Genomic DNA, 24,199 nt, shown 5'->3' with positions numbered 1-24,199 from the left:
CTTATCTTTTTTAAAAAGGCAATAAAAATTTAAAAAGTAAAATCAATCAGATGCCTCTATGAATGACAAAAATCAATGAAATCACAGTACTTAAATACAATAAGAAACTAAAATTTAATAATCATAAGAGTAAAATACTTATAAATATCCATAAGCCCAAATTAAGAAATAAAATGCATTTGACGGCATGTACTTGAAAACACCTTTCAAGGTAATTGATACTGCAAACATGCACATGTAAAGATAATGTCCAGTCTTTTCCCTTGGGACTTGAAAGTTGGTGGCTAGCATATATAGATGCAAACCAAAGTTGCAGAATGCAGAAGAATATTTGATGAAAATTTGTAAAGACATGACATTTTTGAGAGCCTCTTTGGGGTTGCTTGAAGTCTAATGGGGATCCTGATGTTCCTAAAGAGCAGCCTCATTTTGAAGGAGGCATAGCTGTCTTTTGAGAGTCAAGCTGGCTGTGAAATTCCTTCCTGAGAGCTCATACCATCAGGTTAATTTTGAAAACCCGGCAAAAAAAATCAATGAGAAAAAGCCCTTCATTTTACAGACAAAGAAAGGAAACATACACACGTGATCTGTTTTTATTAAGACATTGATTTTAATTTTGAAAATGGATAATGAAACAACCTTATGTGGGTTAGTATGTAAAGAAAAGTCTTAACGTTTTCTGTGAACACTACCCTAGAGTCACAAGCTATTAACTATATGCTAAAGGTGAGAACCTGGTAAATGTAATGTCACTCTAAATTCTTGTTTGAATAAATTGAGAAGATGCATGTAAAAAATAAATGAAAATTAAGATCATGTCTAGATTTATTGTAGTTGTTGCCTTGAAAAAAAGAGTTTAAGTAGGGGGCCATAATCAGATGGAAAAACAAAATAGAGAATGGAGGTAAGGAGTGTGAAGATCCATACTTAAGAGTGGATGAAATTTGGAAGCAGGAAATAGGGAAGCAATCTCCTGTAGGAGTTAGCATCCAACTGTCCGATGGGATCTAAAGCCCCACTGAATTAGCGACAGAGTGCGCATCAGCATCCCCAGATCTTCAGTATTGGGGATTAAACAAAGGAGTAAAGTAGACTTATTATTTTACTGGACTTATTATTCCAGCAAAGGAATTACTTTTATCATTGGTATAAACGCCACGGCCACTGGAGATTCTGCGGGTGGGGAGAGGTAAGAACAGGAGTAATACGGGTGCATTTTTGGGACACTGGAGCTGTCCTGCATGATACTGCAATGATAGATAAAGCCCATGATCTATTTTGTGAGAACATATAAAAATATGTGGGGCAACTTGAAACTATAATGTAACTATGGTCACAGTTAGTAGCAATGCTTCCATATGTGTTCATCAGGTGTAACAAATGTACCACACTAATGGAAGGTATTGTTCACATGGGAAAGTGTGTGAGGGGGTGGGGCATATGGGAATCTCCTCTATTTTTTATATAACATTTATGTAATCTAAAGCTTATTGAAAAATTGAAAAATAGAAAGAATCAAGCTTCCACAGTTTTAGCATTGCAGAGAAATAACAGCGAGAGAGACAGGTTTGTGAGGTTGAGAAAGCTATCCTGAATCATACTAAGGTCCAGAATTTCAAGAAAAATGTTCATATATAATGACAACTAGGAAACATATTCAAGCCTATTGCCATGCAAAAGTAATATAGGGGAAGAGTAATGAGTAATATCACTGCAAATAAATGAATGCTCTTGATCTTGATACACTTTGTATACTGGAATATACGTTTTCAAAAGTAATGTAAATGAAACTGGATCTGAAAGGTTATAATAAATGAGATAAGTAACCTTAAAATTCTGCATGATCTTGCAGTAATGGATTAAGGCCATGTTAAAGTTTATCAGATTTTATAAAATTATATGGTCCAAAATGTAAACCATAAGGTGAATCATTGACGGTGGTTAGTTAACTATGTTTAGATATGTGTGTATCAGTTGTACCAAGTGTACTTTCCACACATAAAATCGTATCGTTGTGGGAAAGGGGAAAAGGGGAATAATGCTGGTTATATGGGAATTCCCTATATCCTGTACGTGACTCTACTATGATGTAAAATTTCTTTGAAAAAAAAAAGAAAAAAAAACCAACCAAACAGTGGGTGCATAAATTGAAGAAAATGTCACTGTACATACAGGATAACTGTTTTACCATGATGAAAGGCAAAATGCAAAAAACCATGTTACTTTTTCTTGGAATATTTTTTCATTATTTTTTAATATCCCAATTTTAAAAAATATTTTTACTTTTTGTTAATTTTTTTCTCTATTATACTTACGTATAAAACTACTTCACTTTCTTAATAATTTTGTTGTAGTAATAATATAGGCCCTTTTTTTCTGAGTATCAGACTTCTTTCTAACAGCTAGAAACTAGAAACAGTCCTAATATATATCAGCAGGTGAGTAGATGAATGCACTGGGCTATATGCATTTATTGTAATACTAGAAATACTACTCAGCAGTAGAGTCATGAATGCTTGGGATTCACAATATGGATGGATTACCAAGTTACACTGAGTGAAGGTGAAGAAATAAAGCACATACGTTATGATTCAATTTTTATAAATTCTGGAAGATGCATAGTAATGCAGTGTAACATAAAGATTTGTCCTTAGGTGGGCATGTTTTGGGAGGTTGGAAGAGGTAGGACGGAGGAATTAGAAAAGGAGAAGAGAACACTTGTAAGGTTGTTGGATTTGCACACTTTCTTGATTGTGGTGCTGGTTGCATGAGTGTATGCATATCAAAGTACATAAAGAATTTTATAATTTAAATCTATGTCATTTTTGAGATGTCAGTTGTCCCTCAAGAATCTGTTTTATAAAGTAGATCTATTGGTAAGGAAGGTGATATGGAGACATAAATGAGGATCCATGATGTGAGAGAGATTCCTGAAATACAATTCCTGAACGCTGGTCCTCTGCATGTTACTCAGGTAAACACTAGAAAGCATTCACAACACAATTGATTCCCACTACAGAAAGGCATCTGTCCAGGGTGTAAACATCAATAAGTTTGTCAAACTGTGTCTTGTTCCCGTAGGAATTCCAGTCTAGTGATGTAGATTTGGGCTCACATTTACTGAATATGTGTTCATAGGCATGTCACTTGTCTTTTATTCTTTTTGTAGTTTTACATCTGTGAAGTGGAGGTATATGGATACTTATTTCCATGTTTCATGTTCTTTTGTTAAAAGGAAATGATTGGTATCAGTTTTAGCTTAGCACAGCCTTATAATAGGAAATCCCATTTTCCTGAATGCTACCTTTTCTAACGCCACCAGGACACTCATATCGGCTCTAGGCATTGTCCAGTATCCAACACTAAACCTTGCTTTATGGTGCGAGGAAATGACAACTGGGTCCCTAACCCAGCTGATTAAAACCGGCCCAGTCTTGAACCTGCAACTCTGGGAGAGGAGAGCCCCAGCCCCGGGATTCTGAGGTCTTCACATTCATTGAGTAGAACTGAGAAGCAACGATTTATCATGGAGTTGTAGCTTAGCTAGTTTCATAATATGGCAAGTTTAATAGAAATTTTTTTTTGTATGAAAAATATATTGGCTTTGTGAGTGAATGTGAGTGAGAGGAAGATTGACATTGTAGGAGTTTTCTGAAGGTGTTGAATGTTGAGTGCAGATGATGGAGTCTGGGTGAGAGTTGGGTAATGGCTGGGAGTTTCTGAGACTCTCCTGTATCCTTTGAGTTCACCCTCAGTAACTAGTAGTAGTAGATGAGCTGTTTCCAGCAGACACCCTTGGGGGTTCAGGATTGATGGAATGAAGAAACACTATGCAGACTATGAAGGGCAAGTCCATCATGTCCAAGAAAAATGTCTAGAACCTACCATGTCCACCAATGGATAGTCTGAAAGCCACGGGTATGTTGGTGTATTACTGAGTGAGATAAAATGAAGAGAGGTAGTGTGAGCCCAGATTCAAATCTCCCCTGCAGAGTGGCTTCCAGGAGTTGCTCATGGCCCCACAGTGCCAGAGTTGTGCAAAGGCAGAAGAGGTTGATTTTGTCATCTGGAATATTCCCTAAGGGTCTGTGTTTCTCCTGTACCAGTGGACAGCTATTCTTTCAAGTGATGAGTGGCTCTGTGGACAGCTGTAGGGTCCAGCAGCTGAGAGGAGAGTACGTAGCTTTGATGACCGAGGGCTGCGTTTGAACCTGAGGGGCCTGCCAAGGGCTGCAAAACTTGGCTAGCGATAGTAGCCATACTGACTCACAGCTATAGCTCAGCCATCCCTGTCCAAGTTGCCTGCCAAGGACAGTTCTAGCTGTCACCTACATCCGTCAGCCTGTATGCTCAAAACCAGTGAAGATATGCCGTGCGGACGCATATTAGAGAGAAGAATGTAGGAGATCAGACTTACAGCTGTACAGGAACAGCAGGATTGATGGTAAGTTTGTCTCAGTAACACCAAGCCCATAATTCAAGACCAGGGTTCATGCAGGTGGAAGTCAAGAAGATGCACCTCAGGGATCATGTCAAAGAGAAGGTGAGGGAAAGGTAAAGATCACTGAATCAAAGTGTAGGTACAGGGTAGGTGCAAGGGTACGTGAAGATCATCGTGTCCAGGGATGTGAACAAGGGTGGGATGGAGACCAGGGACCCAAGGATAAGTGCAGGGGACCTCAACATTACTGAGTGCCAGGGCAGGACCTGCTGCAGGTAGAGGGAGCGTTTGGAACCATGGAGTCCAGCTTCTCTAGCCAAGCAGGTGAAAAGGGGACCCAGCCACATGGATTCCAGGGGCCAGAAGCTTATCAGTGCCAGGGGAGGTTAGGAAGACTGAGTCCAAGGCAAGTTTCAGGAGAAATTGAGGCCATGGAGCCAAGGGCTCAGAAACAAAGTAGTTGGAAACCAGAAGCATTCATGCCAGGGATGAAATTTTGAAAATCCATTGGGGAGATGTCATCAAATGACAACTTTCAGATTTTTAGGCATACTTGTGCAGCATGTGAATTTTGTTTTGGAAATTTAGGAATTATGAAGAAATATATGGTCCTGTCCTTTAGTCAAATCATCCAATTTGAAATGGGATAAAAGACACAAAACCATAATCACACTTACACATTCACCAATGTACAGCCACATAAACACATAAGAATGTAGACATTAGGATCCATAAATGACATGTGTTCATTGCTGTAAACCACTAACACAGTCACATGCTAACCCACACTCAGACACCCAGTAGAAGCACCCCAGCCTAACACGTATAGTAAGATTCACGTACAGTACTACACCCAAGCTAATACACACTCTTTCCCACAGTAAGAAACTTAGACACACACAGACACACACACATCATTTCCCACAAGTAAAACGTAGCTACGTACATGCTAATGCAAACACATGAACCAATGGAAATGTGCATAGAATAACCTGTGTTACGTACATATTGATATAGAATATCAAACACAGTATCCCATATACTTAGGTTAGCACCTGCAAACATACCCATACATTTTAGAAAGGTAGACGCTATTGGTAAGTTGTTTTCTCTCTAAGGAGAAGAAATAATCAGGCTAATTCAAGAAGGTCCTACTTAAGCTCTCTCTGCCCTGGTTCATCAGATGGGCTTCCGTGATTCATGGATCCTTTACTCCACCTAGTGGCCATCCCCATTGTGCCAGCTGTGCGGGGGCATTGGTGCCTGGAATCCCACTACATTTCTCTCACAGTGATTCTTAAACAGTGATACACTGCTCTTTCCAAGACAGTCATGGAGCTCAGCTGAAACAGGAGCTGGTTCTTCGGCATATCTCTGGAATAGATGTTCTGCTCTGGTCGAAAGGTTTGGAGTAGGCAGTAGAACTAAATGCAGTGCCACTCATCCACCGTGATGGTACTCTCAGGACTGGTGGATCCAGACTTAGTTGGAACACTCGCTGTGATGAAGAACCTACCAAAATAGGAGGTGACAAAAGGGTCTTTGAGCGTTTCACCTGATGTGGGCTGGACATCCCTTGCTGTACCTGACATGGGACACCTGAGGACAAGGTCTGCCACAGTGAGTGAGATGAAAACTCACCATTCATCTCGATACCCACCAATCCCTAAGACACTTACGAACTCCAGGAGTTCCAAGTCCATGAGATGATCTCCCTGAGCACACACCCAGTTCACAGAGAAGAGTCATAAACTTTCCCATTCTGGATCTGTCCTTACCCAGGAAGCAGGGGTCCTCGTGTGCATGTGGGAGAGCCCTTCTTAGCTATGGGGAAGCTCAGTTGGGACATTGTTCCCCATGGGCTGACAAGGATATCTACCCACAGTGGGCATACACCAGACTAACAGAGGCCTTCTGCTTCAGAAGGTGCTGTTTGCATAATTTCTTCGTTACATACTTCCAGATTACAAACATAAAGAACAGCAATACACACATTTTGAGAGGCCCAGATGGATCACATGCGTGACTATGAAAAATGATTTAAACATCAAAGACAAACACACACACAATAACACACATATTTACTGTCCACTAGAAAATAAAATGACCACTGAGAAGGTAACACCTGAGGATTCGTCCACCAAGGCAATGTATTAGGCAGACTATGTAGCCCCAAATATATCTAGGTCCTTCAACAAGACACTTGTGAATGATGGCTGATATGGCATGAGGGTCGTTGCAGGTATGATTCAAGATTTTGAGATGAGAATTCCTGGAGTTTTCAGTGGGCCCTATACTTACTGACAAGTGTCCTTATTTGAGGATGAGAGGGCTATTAGGTTGCAGGACGTAACAAGACAATGTAACTGCTGAAGTAGACTGATTACATCAGTTTTCAACATGGCCTAAGAGGCCGTGAGTGAGAGAATTCAAGAAACCCTACTTTGGAAGCTGAAACTAGATTCTCTCCTAGAGTCTGTAGAGGAGATACATTCCTATAAATACCATGATTTGGCGCAGTGAATCTGAATTCTATTTCAGACTTAAATACCAGAATTCTAAGGATGGAAATATGTGTTGTTTTGATTCAAAAATTTATCCTCTTCAAAATAGCATAGGAATCTCATGCCTCCAGGGAGGTGTATGTCCATCAGGACAACCCTAGTAACAGATCTGTGGCCCATGGATATGTCTGTGTTCAGGTATTTCTGTCAAGGAAAGGACTGAAGGAGCGGGTGCTGATCAGGGCTGTGCTTGAACCGAGCCCGCCTGTGAGCCCCTGGCTGGGAGGCCAGTTACTAATGATTTCCCTGTCAGAGCCTTAGGGCTTAGGAGACTGGAAATGAGCTGGAAACAGAAAAACTTCCTTGATTTTAATAATGGCCAGCTTCCCTTCTAGTTCATTTATTTAAAATTCACATACACAAGTTGTGAGGATTGGCTGCCCTTGTTGGTGAATGATGAAAACAAGACTGAGATCATTGTTTGTGGCAGAGCAGGGTGACTGCAGAGCTCTGGAGAAAAGGTGGTTTTCCTTGCAAACTGATGTGTAAAACACAAGGTGGAAGTTGTCAGAGACTAGTAGATTCATCCTATGTTGATTATTTATGAACATGCTCGCCAGCACATGATATTTTCCAGATGTATGAAAATTTTATTTTTAACACATTGGGAACAGCCAAAATATTCTGAAATACGGTTGGCCGGTTCACAACAACACCAGTTATTTCCGAGTATTCTCAGTTTTCACACTCTCACTAATCCATATGTTCGTTAATATGAAAAAAAGAAAAAAGACTATAGCTGTATTAGTCAGCCAACGGGGTGCTGATGCAAAGTGCCAGAAGTCTGTTGGCTTTTATAAAGGTATTTACTTGGGGTAAAGTTTACAGTTACAAGGCCCTAAGAGTCCTGCTCAATGTTTTCTCAGGAGAGTCAGTTGCCCCGAGTGGAAGCTGTAGGGAGGAGACCTCTGCCTGGGCTCCCTGGGCTTCCTGCCTCAGTCTCTGTCATAGGGCTCATTCCTTCCAGGCCTGCTCAGCTGCTCAGCTGCTCTGTTCTCTTCAGCTGCAAAGTGACAGGTGTGTGACTCCTCTCTCCCCATGGCCACAGGATGAAACAAAACAGAGCTCCCTCCTCTTCCATGTGTCTTCTTAAGTAAAGACTTTTGTATCAGTCCACCAAGGGGACAGCTCTCAGTATAACCTACCTGTCTGCCTCTCCCATTTCCCCTATGAATACTTTCTTCCATTTGTATGTTACATATATTAGAATTGATGAATATTGGTGCACTGCTACTTCTATCCTCTATAGTTTTGATTTTATTTACACTTTTCAGCATGCAATTTTATAGGTATTGGTAGAATGTATAATGGCTCATAACCATCATTACGATGTCATGCAGAACAATTCAGTTTCCCTAAAAATGTCCTGATTTCCAACTTCTCTTCTCTCCCCCTCCCAGAAGAAAGTCTGGTGACCACTTCCGTTGCATCAGCACTAAAAAGTTTCTGTTATTTGAATGATACAAGATCTACTTTGGTCCATGGTTGCATCCTTGCTTATGTTTGTTCATTCCTCTATCTTGAGTGTGGAATAGTGATGCTTGCTCTCCTTCAGAGAGCATGGAGGCTTAGATCTTATAGGGCAGATGAAGGAAATGTTTTGCTTGCAGTTGTAGATACTCCTTGCCTTTTGGGATCATTTTGTTAGTTGCTCTGGGCAAATTCAATGATCTGGAGAGTAGGTGTTCTTGCACCTCTGCTGAGATTCAGGGCTCAAGCAGGATAGGAAAAGCCTCAAGGTTTAAGTCTCTACCTTGGCCATTTTCAGCTGGTGTAATGGGTAGACTCTGTCATCTCAGTCAGGTGAAGTGTGCATTTGTTTGGTCAAGAAAGCACTGAGCTAATTTCAATATAAGGGTCTTTCCTGGACTTTAATCAGTGAGTTGATGGCATAGATGGCAGAATACTTCTACAATCAATGAGGAGATTGTCGTCAGCAACGAGTGACGTCTCATCCTTTGGTTTGAAATTCTTACAAGGAGAATGATCTCATCATTCAGAGAGAGAATCCCCATCTCTATGTAAGATAGCTAGCTTCTCCGGTGGGAGTTGTAAAACTGACTCTGCCCTCTGATTATTTTCAAGGACTTTAAGGACCCTCTGTTTCCACTAATCAAGAGGCTACTGACAGTTCATGGCATTGTTACCAGATTTTGTCTAGGTTCTTGACTGAGCTGCAGAAATGAATTTCAAGAGCTCATCGAGGGGAAAAAAGAAGAGCACATCTGTTGAGTTAGACCAATAATTTATTCAGGTCGGGTGGGAAGAGAAATGGGAGAAAATGACAGATCACAGGTCCCAAGTAGAGAGAAAGATGCTGAGAAGTGATCAAGCAGGCTGAGTTACAGACTACAATTTCTCATTATAGTTTATAAGTGTCCAGGTTTGACTTGCATGTTGATCCATGTGGTAGAACTCAGCGGGAGAAGGGTGCAGAAGGCAGAAGCAGGGCAACCCAGCACTGGGACTGAGACGGGGAAGGCAAGAGAGCAAGAGAGCTTGGCGCTTGCGTTCAAACTGTAAATTATTCCACACTTTGCTAATGGTAGGGTACGTGTTGCAGCTGTTTGTTGTTTTGATTGATTTCCTCTCCCATCAATCCCCCAGGAGGGCCCAATTATTAAGTCCTTGGGGAATATCCTGGGCTTCTCCTGGCTCGTGGAGGAAATGGTCTTCTGGATGGCAGAACCGTTTGTGGGGTCCCGCAGCCATCTTGAGGTTACTGATGTCCCCGTGGACTCTTTGCCAGGTTCCAGATCTGACTCTTGACTCCCTGTCTTACTAGCTGGCTTCAGCATGAGTTGGCAATAGTGATCCAAAATATCATCCCATGGTATGACTCTTTCAATGTTCATAAGAGGCAGGGATCTGGCCTAGAGTGTTTTTAAGCCCTTAAGTATTTTGTGGAGAAAGAAGGTTTTGTTCTTGAAGCTACAGTTTTGAGATCTCTGAAAAGAAATTTGGGTCAGGATGAATTTATTGATTTGGGCCTGTTCGAGAAAAAAGTGGCACTCACTTGGGCCCAGAAACTGAGGCTTGCAGGCAGGCAGAAGTTTATTATGGGGAAGCTTTCTGAACGGAGGGGGTCTGAAGGACTTTGGCCCCTCGTGGAAGGTGCAGGTGTGAATTTATACAGTACCTCAATAGGCAGGAAATGCTAGCTCAAGGGAAGGGGGTTAGAATTAGAGCCTGAGTATAGCCTGGGTTAAAAGTGAATTCTTCTGGTGCTTGGCCTGGGGGTAGTGGCCTAGGAGGTGGGTAAGCATTGCCTGGGAGGAGGGCTGGGACACTTGGATCGTGTTCCCAGCACTGTCCATCCCCCTCATGTCCCAGGCTCTCCCCAGGAACCTGGGAATCAGAAAGCCAGCAGCCTGAAGCCTGTTCTGGAAGGGGGTTCCTGTCTTTTCCTTTGTGCTTGGCACTGAAGGAGCACGTGGGCCTTCACTACCAGTAAGAGGCACTCTTACTCCTCAAGCACAAGTCACGCTGATGAGGAAGCCTTTTCTGGCAGGGCAAGCAGGGCGAGGTGCAGGCAGTGGGAGCTTGCTGGACTTCACCCACACACGGCTCTGAGGAGGTGTGGCCTCTCTGTGAGGACTGTCAGCCAAGCTCAGCCTTGAGAAACCTGTGGCTTGCAGCACGCAGGAGGAGGGGGACACGATGTTTTTGCTCATCTACTGGCATCTCAGTTCACTCTAATGGGGAGCTTGATGATGCATTTATATTATAACATTGTCTATTTAGGGAAAAATAATATGCTAATGAATGACTGATACATGCCTGAAATATTTTTTCTAAATTAATGTATCATGAGTACACTTTGTATGAAAAAAATCATGCATTATTCTGTTGTTTCATCATTTATATGTACTATATATTTTTTACGCTCTGTACAATGTGTGTGTATAAGAAATGTGATATTAAATTAAAGGGCTTTGCATAGAATCATAAGTTATAAAGGTCTTTAAGTGTACAGGCCTATTACTTGATGCCACATGAGATGGAGAGAAGAAAGTAGTTTCTTAGATGATACCCCTATGTCCATGCCAGGATTACCCACTTCCTCCTTTTCCTTGAGAACACGGGCCTCTACAGAGTGGTCCCAATTTTGTCTGGAAATTCTCAGACTGAGACCTTTACAGAGATGGACAATGCATGTTCTGTTCACAGTTTCAAGCACATTCTGAAGCAGAAAAAATCTCAGAATATACATGTACTCTTTTATAATATGTAGGAATGTGTATATGCATGTTCACCGAAAGGGAATAGCAATAAAAACATGATTTGAGCTTGAAACGTGGATACATAAAAGCAGTTCCTAGAACTGATGGACTTGAATGTAAAATATTTTAAGATGGTTATTCAATAATATTATTTAATTGAATTGAAAGGAAAAAGATATAGTGTAGATATCTTGGGTGACTGAAAACTCTTTCTTTGGTGGCAGAGTTTGGGAAGTAAGGAGATCATCTGGAGGCAGGTGATAATCATGGAAGCCTGGGAGAGAAGGTAGTGAGATAGAAGGAGAGTGAAGGAGGAACATGACTGCTCAGGGTAAGCCAAGATTTTATAGCAGAGACCATCGGGCTATCAGATTTACATTTTGTAGTTGCTGCAGAAAGCATGAAACAATGAATTCTACCAGTTCCATCTGTAGCATGGGGCAGGACAACATAATTTCTTTTGAGGAATTGGATCAGAATCAGAATAAAGACTTGAAGGATATACAAAGTTTCTTAATCATGTAAGTGGTTTCTAGAATTACAAATCCTTTCAGTTAATGAGGGAAGGTGATGGTGTACAGGATTACCTTGGGGAGAAGCAAGAAGATGGCACAGTGAGAGCATGGAAGGACTGGAAAGTTGACCCTAGGAGGATGTGCTGATTCCTGAGGTTGCCACGATAATCCTCAGTTGTGGAGTGCTGTGTAGTCAAAGGTACCCCTAGAGTTCAGGCCTATTATGCAGACCTACAAGCTGTGACCATGGTCTCCCCACTGTTTAAATTCATGCCCACCAGTGGGAAGTCACTGACAGTCCCAGGTCCAGAGATCCCTGGTAGAGAGTGGGAGAAGCAGTGATTTCATGAGTAATGCAGAAACCTGGATCTGTTCTCGGTGATAGGAATCATGTTTTCTCCAAGATGTGTCAGCAAAGGAAGCTCCAGGTAGACACACACTCTCAAGGTGAACCTTAATGATGCAGTATGTAGTGCACATCTAACTTTTCCTTTCAAATTGAGCAATTAGAAATGGAGGGGACATTTCTACTCGTGACGTCTCAATACCAGCCCAGGGATCACTGAATTGAGCAGCCTGGTGTGTGTCTGTTTGGTGAATGGGCTATTGTCTCTCAGTGGAAAGGATTCACCAATCAGCGATTTCCTAGAAGTCAGTTGGACAGAAAGAGTTTTCCGAGTTGATCCTCATGCTTTAAGTCCTCCTTGTCCCACAGGACTAACACCACTGTCCTCTGCTGAATACCCCATCCAGGATTAGGTTGCCTCATACCTGACAGTTCCTTAGATTAGCTATTTGTTTATTAAGAATTGCCTGCATTGTTAATTAATCAGCAATTGTAGCACTAGGCAGTTGAAGGGTGTGAAAAATACGACTATAGGAAACTGAAAAGTGATCTCAAACTTCCTTTTTTAATGAAGACTGTGTTTATGGCAAGATTGCTAAAATTTTATAACACTTGAATCAGTAATAATAACATAATGAAGAAGTTTTGAGGCACTAGTCAATGAGAATACTCAGAATTAATTTTGTTGTGCAGCCATTTTGGTACTGGCTCTGTCAAGGTATTCCATATTTCTACCTTAAATAAATTGTTGAAAAAGTAACTTTCTGTTGAAATGCAGGCCATTTCATTTGTATGCCGGGATTGTGTCACCATTTTTTAGTCTTTCCTGTATTATATTACTTCAGTTTAAAATCTTTACATTCTTCAAGACTTTTCAGAATTATTTATAGTGTTATAACATTGGTATGTTTTCATTCTCAGAACCAGTCTTTACAACATAGCATTGGGTTGTATAACAGCAGAGTGCAACATGCTTGGTTCTGGAAGTGGAGTGCTGGATAAATCTCATTCCTTCCCAGGGGCTCAGTGTTAAATTTAGGTGCTGATGAAGTAGTGTCATAGTCTATGGGGTGGGAGCAGCCAATGGAACCCTACAACAAATACTTTATATGAAAAAAGGGAATCTATACTGACAAGGTAATAGTGAAATTGTGGAGAATGCAAGGAAAATTTTAGGTAAAGCATTACTTGACAATAGAAAATGATCAATAAATAAACTTCATAGGCATAATTTTCAGAAATTTGGGGGGGAAAATGTCCACACTTTGACCAAGTTCATTACCATGCAGAAATTCCAGGTAAATGGGTCAAGTTAACTCGAGGATTTTGGAAGGAACCCTGAAAAGAGCAGAGGTGCAAGAGAGCTTTCACCTACTCAAACACTCCCTTGGTGAGAACATTTAGAGTTCAAAATTAATTAAAGTCTATTCCTTTTCCCGTGAATAACTTACTGCAATAAAAAACACAGGAAATATATAGACATATATCTGTGTAACTATTACTACCAAGTGGATAGTGAATGCCCCCAGTTTTCCTCTTCTACCTCTGTAATTCATAACTCAAGCCCCTTCTCTTTTCTTCTGGCAATGTTTGATCTGCCTGTTCAACTCGTTTCCTTGAATTATGCCTTAAACTTGGAACATTTCTAGTGTAAAATTCACAGGTATTCACTTTATTCACTGGATATGTATCACCATCACAGTGTCCATATTAGAAAGCAGTCATCACTATTTTAACTTGTATAGCTTCTCTTCATTCTCTCCTGAATCCCATTAAACCCTGTGTTAAGTCATTTCCCTCATATCTCTTCTGAGTCAGTAGAGGAAAGGTACTGGGGGCCGTGCTGGGGCTCCCAGGGCACAGAAGAAAGGCAAAAGGGAAAGTCATGATGTCTTCCACCTTGCTCAGTGTCAGTCTAGGCTCTGCCCACACTGATGGGCATGTCTCTAAGAACATAGCTTGTGATTTTCAGAGTAGGGAGGGAGCCAGAAACTTGAAGCTGGAGGTGAGATGAGAGAGGAAGCCCAGGACCCTGGCAGGAAGGCCCGTCCCTCCCTCCACTCCCTGCACCTGGGAAGAGCTTCAGCTCGTTGGTCCTGATCCCACTCAGTCCAGCCCCTCCTGGGCTCCCTGAAGGACCGACCTGGTTCTGGCCTCGCACTCCCTGCCTCACCGCCTTTGCCTTCTCTCCTGATGACTACTGAGCCCTCAGATCTCAGGTGTTTGTGTCGTAGAGGCACGTTCATTAGGTTTTCTTGGGAAGGGCACTCAGCTTTCCACTGTCCCATGGAGTACCCATGACTCTTGATGAAATACTTAGTGCTTCACCTGTTTATGTGATTTCAGCATTTTCCAAGGGAGAGGAACTCACTTGGCCTGCATTCCTGCACATGCACAGACGCTGGACCCTGGGACCCATTCGCTATCTCCATATCTTTGTGTGTACATGTAAAATATGGCCAGAAGAGCTATAGATTAATACCAACAAGAAATTCCAAGGCATTCAGATCAGTTGGCCTTTTGTGCATCAGTGATATTTCTCCATGGTAAAACATAATTTATTTTAATATTGTCATCCCATAGAGTTTCTTCTTACACAGAGAATAAGAATATTAATGAGAGAAACCCATCTGGTACAATGAAGGGTAGGAATGGAGTAGTTTCATTATGTCAATCCCATCATTTTGCATGTGAGTGTCACTGTATCAGACAGGAAGGTCTTAGAGGCTATGAAGTTGGGTGAGCTGAAACTCCTGATTCCGGCATAGATTTCCCACAAACAGATGGGGTGGAGACAGAGGAACAGGTTGAGTCATAAAGCAAATTTATAAAGCAGAATCTAGTGTGGTAGCAGTGGGCTCTAGGAATGGATTTTGTGGATAGGGGAAAAAGGTGAGATGACATGGATGGACTGCAAGGCGGTGGCACATGGAATCGGGAAGGGGATCCAGAGGCTATGACAGCAACAAGGCAGGCATGTCTTCCTGGAGCCAAAATAGAATTTGTCTTAGTCGAGCGGGTGGTGGCAGTGGCCATGTATTCACTGGGATGGGCCCCAGGGGGAGGGGAGCCGAGGAGTGAGAGTCAGGAGAGGAAGGACCATGGGTGTGGGGATCCCCGTGCTAATTCTCGGGGGATCAGTTTCAGGAGCAGGTTCTTAAACATCCACTTGCCTGGGTGTCATGAAGTTACTGAGTATGTATCGATCAGAGTGAGAACGGTGATGTGGGGTGTTCCTAGGAGAAGAAACAGGGCCCTGCCAGTAACCCCTCTCTCTCATCCCACTCTTCCATGTGGCCTCCCTGGCCTGTAGCCTGGATGTCAGCACTCTTGTCCTGCGCTGGGAGCCAGGCCTAATGCATAGAATACTCAGGAATTCTTCCTGCACTTTTAATTCAAGCAAGTAAGTCATAATAGAGGTTTATTTAGCATAAAACTTACGTTTCTGAAGATATGAACTGTGCAATTCGGTGCACCAGCCGAGGTGCTTTCTCACATTGTCAACCCCTGGTGATCCTCAGGTCCTGCCCCATGGCACAGCTGGCTGCCTGTCTCTGCCGAGATCCCTGCCTTCCCCTCCAGAGTCTACTGTGTCCTGGAGATGTGCTGTGGGCAACCAGGCATAGGGCTTGTCTCTCATAAAATAATCAGAGAAGGAAATGAAGAGCTGCTTTATGGATGTTTGCATTTCTTTTTTTTTTTGTCAATTATGGTAAAAGAGAGACAATTAAGTTTGAAAGGGTTTAAATCAGAGGGGAAAAAGGGAGATTATATGGCACACTTGTTCTATGACACCTGCAATTTCTACAAGTATAAAGATAGATAGTTTTATTAAATATAAGGACAGTACAGGTACAAACGAACACCTGACTTCTTCTACAAGGTGACATTATGATAAAATATATACATATATACACACAATTGTTAAGGGTGGCTTGCCTGTTTCACAGTGGTATAGTTATTTCTGGCTTGATTGCCTTTTGCTTCAGAGTCTTTCAGTATAATTGCAGCGGTGTTGTCAGGTAGCATGGCAGAGCTGTAAATGTGGGCAGCACATCTGAGACGGGTTTCAAAAGAAGATTCCCAGGCCCACCAGTCCCGAGTCTAGCAAGGCTGATTAGAGGCACCGCTGCAGAGCAGGGAGCTAAGAATGGATTCTCAGGTGCTCTTGTACTGGTTCTGGACGCTGCTGTATATTTACAATGTGGTGGTACATTTGTGGCTCGTTGGGTCCTTCCTGGTGGATCTTGGAGATTCATATCATGAGCAGAAAGTTTTGGTGGTGGCACAGATGGATGAGACTCTGTTTGTAGAAATTTCAGAAAATGTTCTGAGAAAGAACTATGAAGTACACGCTGTCGACTAGGTTTCAGAGATGTATTGGGAACACTTTTTGATCCTCCTCCAAGCCAACCACTCATCCACCTGGTAACTGCACCCTGGCCATCAGTGAACAACTCTTCCATTTCCTCCTTTTTCATACCCAGACTGCTTCCCATTAATCTTAATACCTCAGAACGCTTGGTTTTTGGTGCCTGAAAGTATCTAATAAAGAGCTTTCTCATTAGGACTTTGTCCACTTTTCCTTCCGTGCTCTTTAGTACGTTCGTCAATTTCTTTTGTACCTCATCCAGCCTTTCTTCTTGGTATGCATTTTGTGTTTTAAGATTTTTAACTTGTTCTTCCTTCAGAGTTAACTGTTCTCTCAGTCTTGTTGCTGAGTCCAATGCAGCATTCGCCTCATCCAAACGTTCCTGTAATGATGAAAGTTTTCCTCCCAGATTTTCTGCCTTTGTCTTCCATTCCCCCAGAAGGTTGTTTTGCTTTGCTAGTTTGGCAGAATACATGGCTTTTTCCTCTTGCTGGAAACGGTCTAGTACCCCCTGCAGGTTGGCTAAGGAGAGAGCATACTGCTTTACTTGTTCTTGTGAGATGGAAAGCTGCTGTGCAGTTTCATCCCTCTGTGCAGAGACTGCATTCAGTTGGAGCTGCAATGATGCTACCTGCAAACTGGCTTGACGCCTTGCGTCCGTCATTGCATCAGAGGATGAAAGTAGCTTGTCTTCCAGTGCTGTGACTTTCTTTCTTAGGCTGTTCTCCCTGTCTTCTGCAGCCAAAGCTTCACGAGTAGAAGAGTCTTGTGATTCTAAAACATGCTTATGCAGGCTCTTTAGCTCCCAGTTTAAGTGTAATTCCTTGTTATGTAAATGTTGTAGCTCATTCTGCAGGGCACTGTTTTCCATTTGTTTCTGTTTCAGGGCCAACAGGACTTGATCTCTCTCCTGTTGAAACACAGCTGCCTTCTCCTGCATGGATTTCACTGCATTTAAAAGCTGATCTAACTCCCCAGTCTTGTCCTGTTCCTTTCCTTTGAGTAGTTGTTCCAAAACAAGAGCCTTCTCCTTCATTGCCTGGCACTCAAACTCCCTTTCTTGCAGCATGATTGAAATCATGGTATTAGCCTCTTGTAATGCTTGATGTTCTGTTTCCTTTACTCTGGATGTTTCTGCTATTTTTTCATTTTCCTCTTTCAGTTTAGAAATGTCTATTTCTAAAATTAATATTCTCTCCTTCAGGTTTGTCACTGCCTGCCTTAAAAGTTCATTTTCCTTCACTTTGTTAGTGAAATTCTCATTTAACGAAAGGAACTTGGCACTGTTGGCTTCGATTAAGAGGTCTTTTTCCTTAAGTAACTTTTTAAAAACATCTTGTTTGTCCTTTATCTCCTTAACTTCTGGATCATTTTGTTCATGTTCTTTTCCTTCTAGCTCTGGGGTGGCAGCAATTAAATGACATAATCTGTGATTCTTTTCCTGTAGAGTGCTGATTGTTCCATCTTTTTCCTGCAGTGATTTTCTTAACTCTTGTTGAAGTAATTTAGAAGGCTCCCTCATTACATCAGATTTAGTGTCCCTAAGAGATTCTGCTGACTGTGAAACAGGTGATGGTCCAGAGGAGAGCTGTGGTAAAATGATATCAAATTTTCCTAAAAGAAGATCCTTGGTGTTGCAAAGCTGCCCTAGGCTGTGCTGAACTTGTGCTAATTTCTTCCCAAAATTTTTGAGTTTGCTTTCGTTCTGCTTGTACCGTTGGATTAGTTCAGTACGCTCTCCTTGGAATTTACAATTATTTTCACTGTCAACCAAAACCTGAGCCTGAAGTTGATGAAATTCCTCCTGTACTTGGGTTGACTCACAGTGTATGTTTTGTACTGTGGTCATCACTTGCTGTTTCCACCCTTCCATTTCCTTTACTTGTTGCTTTAATTTATCCCGTTCCTGCAGTATCTCCTCAAAGTGATGACTGTTAACACCTCCGTCCTCGTTACCAGTGCTGGATGCATGTAAAACAGTCAGTAAAGTCTGACATTTCTGACTCAATGCATCTATTTCAATGTCTTTTTCTCGAATGATATATGATAAATTATGCACCGTTTCTCTAAACATATTCTGGTCACTACTTTCAAATCGAGTGCACAAGGTTTTATTTTCTTCTTGCAGCTTCCTAAGGACTGCTTCTTTGTCAGAGACTATGTCCACCATTTTGTGGTATTCTCTTTTTAGGTGGCTATTTTCCCTAGTCCTCTCACTGAGAACAGCTAATACGTGTTCTCTCTCCAGGACAAAGGCCTGCATTTGCTGTTGGAGATAAGCAGCATCCTGGGTGTAGGGAGCTGAAGAGGTTCTTGCATGAAGAGCTTGTATTTCCGAATCTTTCTGCTGGATTATGTGAGTTAGTTTCACAAGCTCCTCTTTGGACAGCTGATCAATCTGCTTTCTTAAAGATATATTCTTTTCATTTAGAATTTTAATCTCTAATTCCCTTTCTTTTATCCCCTTTACTAACATTTCAATTTCACCTTTAGATAAATCAAGCCTTTCCCTTCCATATTCTATTTTAAGGCTCTCAACTTTCTTTTCAACAGAAATATCCAAATTTTCTGTTTGAAGTCCCTGTCTTCCTTCCTGCATCTGGGTTCTGGCTTGTTCAATAGTGTCTTGCAAATTCCTTGTTTCCTCATCCTTCTCTAAGCAAAGCTGGGTCTGTGAGGTATTCATTTGCTCATGCTGGTATTGAAACTCATCCCTTTCCTTTTTGTGCTCCTCTAAAAACTGAAGCACTTGAATCTCACTCTGGTTTTGATCTTCAGTTGTCTTCTGATGATGTTGTGTTTCCTCTTGAAGATCACCCTTTACCATATACAGTTGAGATACGTCAGACTCAGTGGCTGGCTGCCGATTCTGCACCTGCTCCTGTAGCACAATCTGTCCTACTCTAAGATGACTGATGTCTACATCTTCCTCTTGTAATTCATTTTGGTAACTTGTAGATCGCTGCTTGACTTGAAGCTGTGAGGCTTCATGCTGCTCTTCTAGGTCTGCACAGTGTTTAAGTCTCTCATTCGCTGATTTTAAGGTTGAATGAATGGATTCGCTCTCCTCTCTGCTTGAGTTAGGTAAAGCTGCTTCCACGTCCTCCATGCCTTCCATTAGCAATCCTGTTGTCAAGTTTGACCTCTGTCCAGTGAGAAAAGCCAGGCTGCCCCTCACTCTGCCCAGAGTTTGTCCCAAGCTGGAGCCGAGGTCACCAAGCCAGGACGACATCGCTGTGGGTCAAGGACCTACACGGTCTGCTCTGAGTGAAGCAGCCGATGTGGTCAGACTCTCCCACCAGGTGTCCTCCAACTGCTGCCTTGACGGAACTAGTCCAAATCTAAGCACTCAGGATTCCACAGCACAGTGAGGGGTTGCTGGGCAACACCAGCTTCAGGGGCTCCCCCCAGCTGCCCGGCTCTGCCCAGAAACACCAAGACCTGGCCTGGGACTTGACCACAGGCCTCCACCAGTGACTCAGTCAGGTCCACGGAGCCTCCGCTCCTTCCCACACCTTCCCCCCATCTGAATGGGCTTTTTCTTCCTCTGCTTTCCTGACTTTCCCCGGTTCCACGGGCAACTCCTGCCGCCTCCACCCCAGTGCAGGGACACCTGCCCTGAGAGCAGCAGTGGCTTATTGGAGTCCAATTTTATGACAGTTGATTTTTAGTTTGTTTTCTCTACATTTTAATCTGTTTAGGGCAAGAATATGCCTCGTACTTATTTCTCTTAGAAGTATATTTTTTATTCAAAAATAAATATTTTGTAATACTTGGAAAGGAAAAAGTGAAAAAATAGAAAAAATGGAATTCATTTCAAATTTTTAAAATGTGTGTTCACCTCTTTTAGAAATGCGCAGTCTCGGGCAACATCCCAGATCTGCTGATTCAGAAACAACGTTTAAGAAGATAAGCAGGTGTTGTGCTCATTAACGTGTGAGAAGCTCAAAATTGTAACGATTTTAAGATGCAGCATTTTAATTATGGTATTTATTGACAGTCTTATTTTAGTACAAGTGCTGGACACTTTGCCTAGTGCTTCATATGCATTTTCTCATTTAATTCTCACACAGGCTATTCTAGCTCTCTTACCTTTTCTTACCAATTTTAAAATAAACTTGTCAATTTCTCCAAAAAATCAGTGCAATTTTCATTGCAGCCGTTCAATTTATAGATTAATTCAGAATAAACTGACATAACATTAAGGTTTCTAGCCCATCAAAAAGGTCTATCTCAGGCAGCGGACTTGGCCAAGTGGTTAGGGCATCCTTCTACCACATGGGAGGTCCGTGGTTCAAACCCCGGACCTCCTGGACTCGTGTGGAGCTGGCCCATGCGCAGTGCTGATGCGCGCAAGGAGTGCCCTGCCACACAGGGCTGTCCCCCTCGTAGGAGTGTCCCCCGCATAGGGGAGCCCCATGCGCAAGGAGTGCGCCCCATAAGGAGAGCCGCCCAGCACCAAAGAAAGTCCAGTCTGCGTAGGAATGGTGCCGCACATCCGGAGAGCTGACACAGCAAGGTGACAGAAACACGGATTCCAGCCCCTCTGACAACAAGAGGAGCGGACAAAGAAGATGCAGCAAACAGACACAGAGGAGCAGGGTGGGCGGGAGAAGGAGAGAGACATAAATAAATGAATAAATCTTTTAAAGAATTTTTTTAAAAAGAGAAAGTTATATCTCTCTGTTCATCTAGGTAGTCTATATTTTTCATTTAGGTTCTCTTTTATTTCTCATAGAGATACTTTATAGTTTGTAATTTTTTGAAAAAATATTTCCATTAGAAATTTGTGGTTTTACAGGACAGTCTTACATAAAATTAAGGATTTCCAAGTACTACCTCATCACCAAGCCATTGTGTTGGTATAGAAGTTTTGTTAGAATTCATGATAGTTACAATTAAGGAAAGAGTAATGAATTAATACATCTCCTTCAGTAAATCAGACTGAGATAAATTTATAGTTTTTTCACACATCGTCTTCAGCCCCTATTATTTTTGAGATATTCAGATAGTTGTGCGTGATATTGTAATGACATATACAAGCCATTGTACAGTTGTCAAAACATAGGTAATTGTGTGGTCCAAAATGTAAAGCGTAACGTAAACTATACACCACTCTTAGCAGCAATGCTTCAATCTGTGTTTATTTATTTATTTTTTAATTTTTTAAAAATTGATTTTGTAAAAATATTACATTAAAAAAATATGAGGTCCCATTCAACCCTGCCACCCCCACCGCACCCCTCCCCCCCCAGCAACACTCACTCCCATCATCCTGACACATCCATTGCATTTGGTAAGTTCAATCTGTGTTTATTAATTGCAACCAATATACCATATTGATGAAAGATGTTAATGGGTAAAAGTGTAGAAGCAGGAAGTTTGGGGTATATGGGAATCCCTGATATTTTTGATGTACCATTTATATAATCTAAAGCCCCTTTTATTTTCTTGTTACAATGTCTATAATCCATCATGTACCATAAGGTTCACTGTGTTGACATACAAGCCTTTGTGCAAAATGTCCACTTTCCTAGGATTCTCATGATGAACCTTCTTTAAAGCCTTTACCCCAGTGAAAACACTATTATTTTAGAATTCCCTGTTCATGTTTCACTCTTTGCTGCCACTGGACCTTTGCACATGTCATAGAACCTACCTGTCATATTCTTTATCCGCTCATATCTTGTGTTGTTTTTCTTTATTGATCTCTGTCCCTTTATGTTTCCTATCTGACTTGGAATCCCCTTCCTTTCCAGAACTTGCTCTTCCAGAAAAGCAACTCTCCTTCCAACTCTGACCATTCCCTTGCAGTTTGATCCCCTTAACAATTTATTCAATTTATAACATTCATAGATCTTGTATAATATATGAATCTTAATTCAGCAGTCCTGTCATCATATAGTGATTCCATTAACAAAAATGTTGTAGGTTGTACGTAAATGTAATATTTCTTTAAAAGGTTTGCATTATGCATTGGCAGTGATTCAACTCAATGAATTTGGATTTTTTTCCATGCTATATTTTAAGGAACATTATTATGCAAGTTGAGTTACATCTATAATTTGTTGGCTGTCAGGATGTTCTGGTGGATTCCTAAGAATGGTTCCCTAGACTGGTTTGGGTATGTTACTTTGGCCCTATTTCTATTCTTCCTTAGTATCATGTATTAGGTACAGCAATCAATAAATGCTAAGAGTGGTCAACCATGTGTAAGATCAGATGCCTTTGATTTAAAGATTGTGTGCCTTTGATTTTCCTGGTTTAGATTCCTGTTTTTAAAATACTTTAGATCGTTTTGAAGAGAGGCTGTATCCATTTTCATGGTTGGCATCTAATTCAATGCGTAGTCAAAGAGTGACTCATTCTCGTTGCATATTTCCTGTTAAATCAATGTATATATGCCAGTCTTCCACTCACTAACCAAATATTTCTTCCCATTAGATGTATATTTTCATGTCGTTGGACTCAAAGCTTGGTACAATCACAGAATATTAGATATGGCATCAAGTCGTGGCTTTGCTACTCAGTAGCTGGGTGAACTTGACCATGCCATTTAATTTCTGCATTCCTGTTATTTTATCTGTGAAATGGGGGTGATATTTATTTCGCCACCTGCCACATATGATTATTGTAAGGATCAAAATGAAACTGAAGTTAATGTGACCTGAAGAGACTTGAGTGACTGAATCCTGAGGTTGCACAGCCAGGAGAGCAATAAAGCCAGGACTGAGCTGAGGGCTGCTTGTGCCTTGGTGACTGTTTCAACACAACTTTGTTCTGTACCTTGGTAGATAGTCTCTGTGTGAGTTTGTTGACATAAGCTTTGTGAAAGTGCTTTGTAAACTAGAAAGGACACAACCAATCCACGGTTCACAGGATGGAGGAATAGAATATGGATTAGAGTGGACTTACTGATATTCTATTCATGAACTATTGTGATTAGTAATGGAAGAAAATGTGGCATTGGTGTGGAGAAAGTGGCCATGGTGGCTGCTGGGTGTGGGGAATGAGAGGAAGAGATGAGATGTGGAGGTGTTTTAGGGACTTGGAGTTGTCCTGGGTGGTGCTTCAGGGACAATTACCGGAGATTGTATGTCCTCCCATGGCCCACTGGATGGAACGTGGGAGAGTGTGGGCTATGATGTGGACCATTGACCATGAGGGGCAGCGATGCTCAGAGATGTATTCACCAAATGCAGTGAATGTCTCATGATGACTGAGGAGAATGTTGCTATGGGGGGAGGAGGGCGGTGGGGGGTATATGGGGACCTCATATTTTTTGAATGTAACATTAAAAAAATAAAGACAAAAATAAAAAATAAAAAAAGAAATAAATGTAAGTTGATAGTTTCTTATATGTCTGTCAAAGAATTTTGTTATTTTCCAAATGTTTGTCTAAATTCAATGATGTCCATCATAGAGAGGTTCTTTATTTTAATCTACTTAAAAAAAAACATACAAGTGTTTTCCCCTTCCCCTCCCTACCTTCTCCTGCCCTGCTTTTTTTTTTTTTTTTAAATCTGTATTCTTCTGTATCTATTTCTCTCTCTCTTTCTCTTTTTGTCTTTTCTTCTCGTTTTTTCTCCTCTAGGATTCTTTGGGATTCGCTTCTGGGGACCTCTGATGTGCAGAGAGGTTCCCTGTCAGTTGTGGCACTTCAGTTCCTGGTTTTTTCTGTGTTTCTCCTTGACTCTCCCCTCCATCTCCCTTTTTTTTCTTGTTGCATCATCATCTT

The 24,199-nt window shown here is 41.6% G+C and overlaps 1 pseudogene; it reads right to left on the bottom strand.

Moving 5' to 3' along the window:
• Positions 1–15,908: 15,908 nt before the first annotated feature.
• On the bottom strand, positions 15,909–19,693 carry LOC101426890 (thyroid receptor-interacting protein 11 pseudogene; annotated as a pseudogene).
• Between the last annotated feature and the right edge of the window lie 4,506 nt (positions 19,694–24,199).

This window comes from Dasypus novemcinctus, unplaced genomic scaffold (assembly GCF_030445035.2).
Source record: "Dasypus novemcinctus isolate mDasNov1 unplaced genomic scaffold, mDasNov1.1.hap2 scaffold_417, whole genome shotgun sequence".
NCBI classification, from domain to species: Eukaryota; Metazoa; Chordata; class Mammalia; order Cingulata; family Dasypodidae; genus Dasypus; species Dasypus novemcinctus.
Note: the sequence above shows the minus strand (reverse complement) of the source record. Positions and strands in the feature narration are given on the sequence as shown.